Source organism: Humulus lupulus, chromosome 2 (assembly GCF_963169125.1).
Source record: "Humulus lupulus chromosome 2, drHumLupu1.1, whole genome shotgun sequence".
NCBI classification, from domain to species: Eukaryota; Viridiplantae; Streptophyta; class Magnoliopsida; order Rosales; family Cannabaceae; genus Humulus; species Humulus lupulus.
In genome coordinates this window covers 193073244-193085321 of record NC_084794.1, presented here as the reverse complement: position 1 = coordinate 193085321, position 12078 = coordinate 193073244, and positions in this window count along the sequence as shown.

The window sequence follows — 12078 nt, the reverse complement described above, 5'->3', positions numbered from 1 at the left end:
GGCGACTCCTGTTGAAGGCGGACCTTGAACTTCTTGAGGAATGGCTCCGACACCTCAAGCACTAGGAAGGAGAAGTCGCCATCCTGGTTGAAGGCCCAACAGTGATAGAGCATGGCCTCCATGGAGGAGCTGGAAGACGCCCTCTCTACCACAGTGGCGGCCTCGGCCTCCAACTGCTTATCCTTGGCCTCCTCGAGCTCGGTCTTCGTAGCGGCCAAGGTGACCTATGCAGCCTTGGCCTCAAATTGCTTAGCCCTGACCGCCTCTAGTTCAGCCTTCGCAGCGGCCAAGGCGATCTGTGCGGCCTTTTCGCTTTCTTTGGCAGTCGTCAGGGCAACCTTGGCATTTTGCTCTTGCTGTTGTGCAGACGCGAGAGCGGCCTGAGCATTCTGGAACTCACCCCTGATCTCGTCAATCCTCGCCCTAGACCGAGCTATGCTACGGTGTAGAGCCAAAGCCACCTGCAAAGACATAGATAGAAAGGCATGTGCGGGAAAGAAAGCAAAGAAGCATGTGCTGGGAAGAAAACAAAGAAAGTTAACTAAATAAACTTACCGTGACGGTCATCCCCAGCGAAGACTCGATAACATTCTCGGGGCTCCTCATCTCAATCTCCCGCAAGTCCCTCGGGGTGGCATTGTAGTAATGATCCATCGTATAGCTCGCGGTCTCGTAAACCGTCCCTTAGAAGGCCTCGGGGATTTTCTCCAGGGCGTGGGTGTTAATCGGGATACGCACGGTGGGAGTGGGAGTTGGCGGGGTTCCAGCTGGTGCCTCCTATTCTCGAATAGGGATTGGACGTCGCGGAGGTGGTGGGGGCATGTTCTCTACGGATAAAGGGACCTAGCCCCTCCCCTTAGCGGGAGACTTGGAGGTGGTCCCAGGGGGAGTCTTCTTGGTCAGCCAGGGTTTCTTGACCAGTGGCCCGGATGATCAGGAGGGAGGATTCCCCCCCTGGAAGATGGACTGCAGGACATTGTCTCTGGGTTGGGCCATCTCTTCGCCTGAAACAGAAAAGAAGGGAGCGTTAGTATACATGTAAGGTTACTTCATTACAAGAAAAGTCTAAAGGTGTATTGAAAAGGTCCTACCTTCCGAGCTAGAGGAGGAATCTATTGCCACGACCTCCGGCCTCGGAGCTTCTATGGGGGAGTCTAAGTTTATAACTTCGCGAAGAAGAGGGGGCTCTAGGTCCGGATCTTCCTTAGGACTGGACTCCTCTACATACTACCTAAGCCCTGGAGCAACTACACCCTCCAGAAGGGAGGGCCATGACCTAAGGTTGGTCTCGTACTCCTAAAAAAAGGCCGACCTAAAATCCAGGGTGTTGTCTACTACAACAGTACCCCTAGGGCGGCCCGTATCATGGTGCAACACTAGTTGATCTACACACTGAAGTAGGGTTATGTTAAGGTCTGGGTCATCTCGATGACGATGTACGAGCTGGCTTGGGTTAAACCTAACAAGCCTTAGGTCTGTGGCAGCCCTGTCTAAGTCCCTAAACAGGTATGGGGTACCTTGGCTGGAGGGGCCGGCTGCTGCCCCGGGCTGAATCCGATCTGTATCGAGGCCCTGAGCAGCCTCGAGGGCGCTTTTGTCGCACGAGTGGCACCTCATCTTCCCCGTTCGGCTCGTCACTATCCGCAGCATCCCCCTCGGGGGATAGGCACCAGCTCGTGAGCTACTGGAATAACCTGCGACCTCCTTAAGGCTAGAGTCTGGCCTAGAGAAATTAACTTATAGGCCAGCATCATCTCATCAGATACGAGCTGGTGGTAGTTTTTTTCACTTGGTGGGAGCCCTGCCAAGGTTTCGTATTGACCCTCGAGGGTCACCGATTTGGCCGTCCTCGCAAAAATGGCTGCACGATGATGTTCAAGTCAATACGCGTGAAAAGAAATAAAGCAATGTGGTGATTTTGCGAGATGAGAATAGAGAGAACTTATGGGGACGGTTGATGTAGTGGTATTCGTAGTTGCGAAACTCCGCCGACATGAAGAACTGGTCCTTGAAGTCATTGGGGTGGCTGGGCAACTCGATGAATGCAGGAGAGTTGGGAAAACGGGTCAAATAGTAGAACCTATCGCCTCGCCCCCGTTGATCTGGGTTGGCTTTGAGCTAGAAGAAGAAAAGGATGTCCGCTGGTGTAGGGACCTCCCACTCGTGCCTCAGGAAGAGGTACCTCAGCCCCGCTAGCAGACGGTAGGAGTTAGGGGGCAGTTGGAAGGGAGCCAGCTTCACGTAATTTAGAAAATCCGCAAAGTACTGGTCCAGAGGTAGGAAGGCCCTGGCCTTGAGGTGTTCATCGCTCCAAGCCGCGAACTCCTCGTTGAGAGGCGTGCAGCTCCTCTCGGCCTCGAGGGGAGGTCGAGCAACAAGAGCACCTGTCCCAATTTCGATGTTATGGGACAACAGGATCTTGTTGACCCTCCCTTGGGTCATAATCTTCGAGACTATCCTCTCTGCCTCGAAGAAAGCATCAGGTCCCACCTCGACCTCTTTTTCCACTGTGGGACCGAAGTGGGGGATGGGAGAATCCACAGCAATCCCTTTCCCCTTGCTGGCCTGCTGGGATGACGAGCTAGCCATGCTCTTCTTGGGTATGCTCTTCCTGGGCCCCATCTGGTCGCCTAATGAAAAAGAATGAAGAAAAGTTTAAATAGGCGACCTAAAAATAGAAGGGAATATAGTGCGAGAAATGATTTTCAAACATGGGTTGAGGTAATCTCAGCCCGCGGTGTGTGAAGCCACGCGTTGCCATGGTCACGCGCCCACGTTTCCAACGGATCCCCGATTGCTCAGGATCTATGTGTCAGGAGGGTCAGGATAATGCTTGCCTTGGAGGCAAAGTTTTAAAAAGCAAAATTGCCTTGGAAGTGTGACCCCTAAGCTACCCGGTTTTGCACCCTAGAATCCTCTCACATTCCCGTTTCCAAACAGGCATTCCCTAAAGCTACCTAGAATAATTACCCACAAATTATCTTGTCCTAAACATCACATTCCTAGACATGTTCTCATATAGTCGATATCCCTAGGATCAAAACCTATGCACCAGAAACCAGCCAAAAACAACCTACAGGGTGTGACTAAGAAAGAAGTTTAACTAACAGAGAAACGGAAAGACCAAAACATGCAACAGGCAGAGAACTTACAGTGTTTTTTCCGTGTGAAAGTCGAAAAAAGCGTAGGAATCGGAGTCCTGGTGGAGCCTTTGAAGTTGGACTAACGAAGAAACTCTTGTGGCAGGAGCGTAGGGATCTCTAGGATGATAATCGGAAGAAGAAAAACTTCTCAAATTAAAAAGGAGAGAAAATGAGGAAATTTTTTCAAATAAAGGATGGCTAATAAGGAAGATGGCCAACCTCATATATACGTAAGAGACAAAGGAACGAGGACCGTTCGATCAAATTAATGTGAGATATGAGGGTCATAACTTGGGAGGCAAAACGACGGCCGAAGGCAGGCTAGGCCATTTAATGCAATTCTCGGAAGCCGAACAGTCGCCAACCATGGCGCTCCACGTGTCCGGTACCCGCGCAGTGGGTGGGACATGAGGAGTCGAAAGGGAAACTTAAAAGCCTCGTTGTAAAGGTCACATATGACGTCTTGGGTCACAAGCAGGGGCTTGGGGGGGCAAATGTACGCCCTAAACATCCGCGCACTATTGGCGAGCTGGAAAAGGGCCTAATTCGATCCACCATGTGTAAATCGTCCACCCGGAGCTGTTGTTACGGGCTTCCATCTGTCCAGCCCGAGCTGATTAGAGAGTTAACTGCTACTTGGAGGTAGCGGGTCAGCAGTATGGATGTCACGAGCTGACACTACGATTGAGCTCATGATGCGACAGAGATCTGACACCCGAATCCTTGTAAAGTCAATCATGCAAAACAAATTATGCATATATCAGACATCACGTGTCTATTCCATTCCTGAATTCTCAAACGCGCAGTATAAACGTGTGTGTTCAGGCATCCCATGCCTGATTTGGGCCATGCGGCCCATTATCCCTCCTTACCTATTGATTAGACCACACTTCACTGTAAGGTTTTAGGAATTAATCATTAGTGTCACAGAGATGACGTGAAGGGCAAAGAGGTCACGGGATGACCCTATTGCCAACCCAGGTATCCTCTTCCTATAAATACCAAGATCCTGGGCAGTGCAAGGGGTTGGGATATTTTTGTAAAAAAATACTTTGTAAGAAATAGCCAAGATATATCAATAATATCGTCTAGTGGACTAGAGGGATTTTAACCTTCGAACCACCCAAAAAGAAAGGAGTTTTCACCTTCCCATGATATTAATTTCTCAAGTCTATAATTTAGCTATTTTCATATTACAGTTCACCAATTAGCACTAATCCATCCTACTTATTCGTATAATTACCTATTGGTGAAGGACCGCGTCAACACATGTGTGACAAAAAAAGTCTATTAAAAGTTTTCATTTAAAAATTACTATGTAGTATACTATATTATTTTTTATTAATAAGTTACATGGTAACTTATTATACTATATGACAACTCATTAGTTTCTGAAATAAAATTGATGATTACCAAAATGTATCTTAAATAATAAGATACCATAATACAACTTAAAAATAACTAATCGGTATATTAAGATGTCTACAAATATGTTTTGGAGGTAACCAAAAGGTATTTCAAATTATATGATCTAAAAATAAAGATTTTTATAAAAAAGTAACCAATAGGTATCTTATCGCTATCGTAAGCAATCAAAAAGTAACTTTTTACAACCAAGAAAACAAAAAACTTTTAGGAAGTAGGATTTTTCAATTTTTTTCAAATTTCGGTATACCCTGCTGACATGGGACGATATATGTGTAAATAAGTTGTTTTATGGTATTTTTGAAATTATTTTACATTTTTAAGGTATTTGTGCAAATTTATTTAGATATAAGCTAAGATATTTATTTTTATAAAGTCAATTTGTGTTATATCTCATTACTAGAGGTCTAGAATAATTTTGTAAAATTATTCGGCTATCATGGAATGTTTTTGAGGACTTTTGGACTATGATTTATTATGTTAGAGATGCACATTAAATCATATAAATATTTTGGACTATGATTTTATGTGTTGGAGATACACATAAATCATATAATATATATTGGATTATGGTCTTAGTGTGTGTGCTTAAATATGAAGGTCACTATTTAAGTTTAGTCTATAAGTTTAAGGTTAATTATTTAATGGTACATTAACACTCATTTTTGGACTAATGGGTGGATAAAGGATGATCATGGATGGTTATGGGGAGTTATTGGCTCTTGATGCCACTTTTGAGGAAATGAAGGAAAATGAGAATTATTTGAATTAAATGGCTGAATGGTTTGAAGAGATAAAGGTGAGAGAGGGTAGTTACCACTTTCATTTGCTCATCCCCATTTTTGAAAATTAAGAGAGAAAAAGAAGAGAGAAAGCTAAAGAGAAAAAAAGGAAGAGAAGAAGGAAACTTGGTGTTCACAAAGGTCTCGACTAGGATCAAGAGTCATTCAAGGTGAGTTTGGCTTGATCTATTTGGTTCATGAAGACTCTAGAATTCATACTTAGAATCATTTTTGATGGTGTAAAAATGGAAGATCAAAACATGAGATTTGAGATGGTAGTTTTGGCCTAGGAAAAGATCATCACATGGGTAAGTTTTGTGTCTTATTTCTTGATAATGTCGGTCATGGATGAGATTCTTAGAGATTGTTGTCATGATTTGTAGAGTTTGGAAACCAAGAGGAAGGAATGGAACACCAAGATTTGGCTTATGAGATTATTTTTTATTTTGATGGATGATCTTGATAATTAGAGATAGTATTGAGTTTAGTGTGCTCTAAGTTTTTAAGAAATACTGATTTTGGGTTATAGTGTTATGGAACTAAGACTTGATGAGAGCCATGGGGTAGTTTCTAGCATGAGAATGGGTGGCTACCCTTTTTTTAGGAATAACCGTCGGCTACCATGGTGAGAGGCCGACAGTAATGATGGTGCAAGGCTAGTAGTTTAGAAACCACTATTGAGAGAGAGTGAAACTACACCACCAATATAAGAAGAATTTACACAAAAAAATTTCATGACAGAGTCCAATAAAAGATTAGAGTAAAGAAGTGCAAACCCTAATTATAGAACAAACCCTTTGATCTTTTTGAAAACTTTAAGCGTCAATTTTTCTCTTCTATTCTTCTTCTCTTTGTATCTTTCTCATGTTTTGAGAATTGCCCACTCTAGTCTAGGTGATTCTAAGGATACTTTGGAAGGCTATGAAGAGAATTGAAGATCGGTTCAGTTTCTTGGTAATACTTTGTGACGGAAAGGATACAAGGGTTAGAGAAACTGAAGGAAAGACTCTATTATTCCACTGCGTATAATGTAATTATTCTTATCATTATTTCTCTTTAATTCAATTTTAGAAACATGTTCTAGGTTCTCTCATATTAATTTGTTGAATATTATATCTACATGAAAATAAATAAAGATCCTGTATAAGTTTTCCCAACATGACCTAATTGGTTCGTTGCCAACATGAAAGGGAGGAGTTCACTACGCATTTGTCGCAATCGACTATTTCACAAAGTGGGTTGAGGCTGTACCGCTGTCAACTATAACCTTGAAGAGAACAATGGATTTTGTGGTGGTATGGACTCCCATAGAAAATTGTGCTGGACAATGGAACTCAATTTGACAGCGACATGTTCACAAATTTATGCGAAAAATACGGCATAATTAAGAGCTTCTCTTCAGTTGCATACCCTCAGGCCAATGGCCAGGTCGAGGCAGTAAATAAATCCCTTAAGGAAAATCTAAAGAAACGACTAAAGGATTATAAAGGGCTATGGCTTGAAAGCTCCCACAAGTACTTTGGGCCTACATGACCTCATATCACCCTTTCGCTAGACACACTCCCTTCTCTCTAACTTTATGAAGCGAAGCAATGCTCCCAGTCGAGGCTTTGCTAACATCGCACATGGAAAAGACCTACGATAAGAATCAGAATCACGACCTAGTTAATGCCTCTCTGGTCTTAGTTGAAAAGCAGCGAGAAGAATCTAAGTTACAGATCGCCCATTACCAGCAAACAGTGACACACTACTTCAATTCAAAGGTCAAAGAACAAAGACTTGAACTAGGAGATTTTGTTCTCCTGAGAGTATTCCAAGCTAACAAAGACCATATAGATGGTGTACTAGGACCGAATTAGGAAGGGTCATATTAGATCGTAGAGACCTTACGGGAAGTGTAATGCCCTACTAATCGAAGACCGTTACATTGTGTGTTTTAAATAGTTCTTAACTCACTAAACGAGTCATTTGGACTTAAAATGTGTAATTAAAACTAACTCAATGTTCACGTACTAAAATTTTTTGGCGAACAGTAATCATTTCATTAAAATGGTTTAAGTCTGTACACAACATCCCAAAAAGAGTTTATAAACTGAAACAAAGAGAAAATAAACACAAAGGGCCAGCCTAAGTAGAAAATCAGGGTTCAAACCTAGTTCCAGCAAGTAATCTCGGTGATGGCGGTCGAGCAGGCTACATATGTACACTTCGCCCTTGAAGCTCTCCCACTCATGGTTGGTCCAACTTTTCTTTTCCCTTACCTACACCACGTTGCACCCATGAGCCATTGATTAGCAAGAATACATAGATATACTTATAAATAGTTGTTCAATAGATTACATATTATAAATAGCATGCTCAGCTAAGCTGCCATAGAGCCACACAGGTGCCCATCGCACTATTCCTTTAGAAATGGCTATAGAACCAGCCAAGCATGCGCCACACTCTATATTCCAAGCGGCTATAGATTCGTGCAAGTGTATATAACAACATGCGTTGTGCACACTAATGCGGACCACAACTTATACAACCAGATAAACATTTATCATTTAATACAGATATGCAAAGTGCAATTAAATTATGTTTAATCAAACATTTCAAGCATGGTTAGAACCATGTTCCATAACCGGGGCTGAAGACCTAATCACAACCCATGTGCAGTTTTCTTACCTCAAGTTCTAAGTACATGAATATAATGACCCTAAGTGTGATCCTTTCCTTCTGAGCCTAGCGGTACACCCTAGTCACAACCATAACAAGGGATATTTATCAAAAATTGAATCGACAAAGGCTTTTGGACCATGTCCTAGCCTCTAGGACCATGAATTCTTCTAAACTTGGTAGTAGAACCATTCCTGAACACTTTGATTTGGGTTCACATAAACAAAAACCTAATTTCTGGATTTTTCACAATTAGCGTCGCAGCGGCCACAACTTAGGGCCGTGACACTTGACTAGGAAGAGAGCCCACCAATTTCTTCCCCTGCATTAGTGCCACAGCACTACCCACTAAGGGTCACGATGCCAAGGCGGTCTGAGGCATCCCCTACCTCCAGAACATGCAAGCGGGCCACGACGCTCTTACCAAGCGCCGCGGCACCACCATGAAACCCAAAAAAAACAGCGATTTTCCAACATTGCTACTACCCAAATTGGACCCAAAACTCAGTTTTAATCTAAATTGACCATTAAAATGGTCCCAACAACACAAACACACAATAGCCAACCTTCCAAAACCCACTAAAACAACACAAAACCCAAAATTCAAACTCTCTCCATAAACTCAGAAAGAAAACTCTTTAAAGCTTCAAGAACTTAGCTTACCTCTGTGAAATAGAGCTTCCCAGCTTGTCCTCCTAATTTAACAGCAACTAGATTCTCCAAAAACATCTTCAATCCCACCAAGCTTTCTTCTAAACTCAAGAATTCAAGAGCTTTCCAAAGCCAAAGCTAACTTCCAAAAAGAAAGAGGGAGAGAGATAGAGCAACGTGAGAGAGTGAGAGACAATGTGTTCTGAGTTATTTAACTCAGTCTTGGCTCAACTAACATATTTTTTAAAAATGACTAAAATTACCCAACCCAAATAAGCCTCTCCCAAAGTCTAATAAGGGCAAAAAGTTCATTTGACACTACAATCCTGCTAAACCTCAAATTTCACTTATAATTCCCAATTAATTCCACCAATCACAAAATACCACTATTTTACCCCAAATATGACTCATACCCCAATGAGTCCCGCTAGCTCACCAAATTATAAAAATACTCCTTGGCTCACCCCGAGCTGGGTATTTATACCCTGTTGGGACTTTACCACTACTTCGCTAAAATAGGACCAACTCCTGTTGAATATTTTAAATATATCCACATAATAATGTGGTCTCAATCATATAATACACATATAATAACAATAACACCCTCATTGGGTTAATATTACAAATATGCCCCCTTTTAACAAAAGCGGGCCTTTAAGCACATTTAATGCACTTAAACATGCCTAACGAGTCATATTATAATATAACTCATGCAATTCACATAATCCCATAAATATCCAATAATATCACATATAATCAAATAAAATTCCAATAGTCCCCTCTCGACACCCTAATCAAGGCACTAAGCCTTTTTAGGAAATTTGGGACGTTACAAGAAGGAGGCTTCAAACAAGCTCTGTTAAACGGAGAGATGGTTCCACGAACTTGGAACGCCTTACTTCTCAAGAATTATTACCAGTAATAGGAAGTTTTGTTACTCTTATGTAATTCATCCTTTTTAAGGCTTAAATATAAAAGCCATGCTTTCTATTATTTGAATTTGAATAGTATATGGTTTCTGTGTAATTTAAACATGGTACAAGAATTTTTCAATTTATCCTTATTATTTAGCACGTATTGATTATGTAAAAGCAATATATAATATTTATAAATTCTTATCACTTCGGGGGCACATAACCCTCTCGACGGTCTTTGAAATATTCTGCAAAATTAAGAAAAATATTTGCAACATAGAATTTGGAAATTTGGAATGTTTACGACTTGTTAAAGCTTGAGTTTTCAAAGTAATTTCAAATACGAACTAAGTTAAGAAAATTTAAACCAAAATTAAAATCCTAGAATTTAACTAGGTACAAAAATCCTAGAGCTAAACCAAGTTTGAGGCCTGAATCTTAACAGGTATGCGCAAATAGGCGGTCAAACCCCTGGATACAACCAGGTCCATGACTTGAAATTAAATGGTCTAGCCATCAGGCATATGCCTCAATCTAAAAAAACGCTCCCTATAACTATGCAAGTGTATAACAACTTTGAAAGTTTAAAAACACGCTCATAATTAATAGTTGGGAGATAGCATAAAGATTGTGCATAAAATAAACATATAAAAAATATATGTAAATTGTAAATAAGGACAATTAACCTCGAACAAGTATAAAAATATACAAGAAAGAGCCTGTCAACCCTGAGCTCCAGCAACATGTCCTTGGGATGAGTCCTCATCTTCCCCACCATCTTCATCAGCTCCAGATGCTGGGTCAACCGTTTCTGTGGGCTCCCTTACTAACTGGTCCTAGAACTTGGCGAGGAAACACTCCCAGACCTCAGCATCAATGATGGAGAAATCCTTGTCTTGATTATAGGCCCAAAATAGGTAGAACATCTCCTCCAAGGTGCTCTCAATCTAAGACTTATGGCCCTTCACTTGATCTCAAGTTCCGTGATCTGAGTAGCATCCTCCTAAGCCTTGGACAGGGAGCTCGCCTCGACCTCCGTAATCTTCAGCTTAAGGTCCTTGACCTCCTTCAGAAGTTGATCAAGGCTCTGGATCACCTCCCAGGCTTGAGCCTTAGCAATATTTTCATTGTTCTGGGAGGTTTCCACCTCAGCTTAGATCTGAACAATACCACAGATCTTAGCCATGCAAGACTGCAACCAATGATTAAAGAGGGGTTAATTTGTGAAAACATAGAACTGAAGAACGAGGATACGAATAAGACTTATGGTCAGAGTCCTCCCCAACGCAGAGTCGAGGACGATCGTTGAGAGTCTCGCCTTTTTGGCCTGTGTCTTTTTTTTGTGTTGACCAAGTTTGCAAGCTTTATCATACGTTTCACGATCTCTTTGAGGTTTTGGGTGTTTCCCCATCTTGATAGGAGGACTTGGGATCGCGGTAGTTGGGGGTTCGGCTTGGACGACCAACGGGACGTATGAAGGATCACAAGGTAGTGGAGGAGAGACATCTTGGGTTGTAACCATGGAAGGTTGGAGCTGCGTCTGGGTTGAACTGGTCCCCTTGGATTTTTTTGGAGAACCAGCAGCAGCTCCAGTTCCAAAAGTGGTTTTCTTCAAAACCCTTGCCCACTTGATGGAAAGCCTAGTGGCAAAGATGTCCTTGAGGTTCATTTCTTCTCCTGCAAGGGCAAACATAAAAGTTAGAACAATGTTTTATAATTCTAACTATGTAAACAATAAAAAGTAAGAGAACAAGAACCCTACCCACAGAACTAGAGGAGGAAACTTCTATAATTGGTTCCAGATTATGGATCGGGCTGGACATAACCTCTAACTCTTGCATTAGTGGGGGAGGGAGAGATTCTAGCATTACTATTTCACGAGACCTACTAGGTTCGGGCTCCTCATCTGGACTACGCTCATATTCAACTTGCCTAATAATCAGGGTAAAGGAACCTTAATGCAAGGAATTCCATGACAAGAGGTTTGTGCCATACTGTTAAAAAATGGTGCACCTAAAATCTAAAGTATTATCTATTACTACAGTTTATTTAGGGTTAAAGAAATCATGGCGAACTACTAGTTGGTCGACAGACTTATGTAAAGTCACATTCAAGTCAGAGTCATCAGGATGTCAGCTTACAAGCTGCCTCAGATTGAATCATACTAGTCTAAAACTGGCAGCAACAAGGCTTATTTCCCTATCTTGATTACATTGGTCGGAGGTGCCGACCACTGCCCTTGACTTAGCACGACCTTGGTAAGAATTATGCCCGCCTTCAGTGATCTTTCTTCTACGTACTAGTGGTGCGACCTCCTCCTCTTCCTCGACCTCCTCAACCTCCTCAATGATTGGAGGTATCTCCTTGGGAGAACCTTGAGGCTTGATGGCCAGCAGTGCGATCTTCCCTGATCAGCTTGCAGATCACCATGGTGGCGTCATTCACCACCACCCTAAAATCCATCTCCTTTGCAGGAGCGTTGGCCAGAGACTTGTATTGACC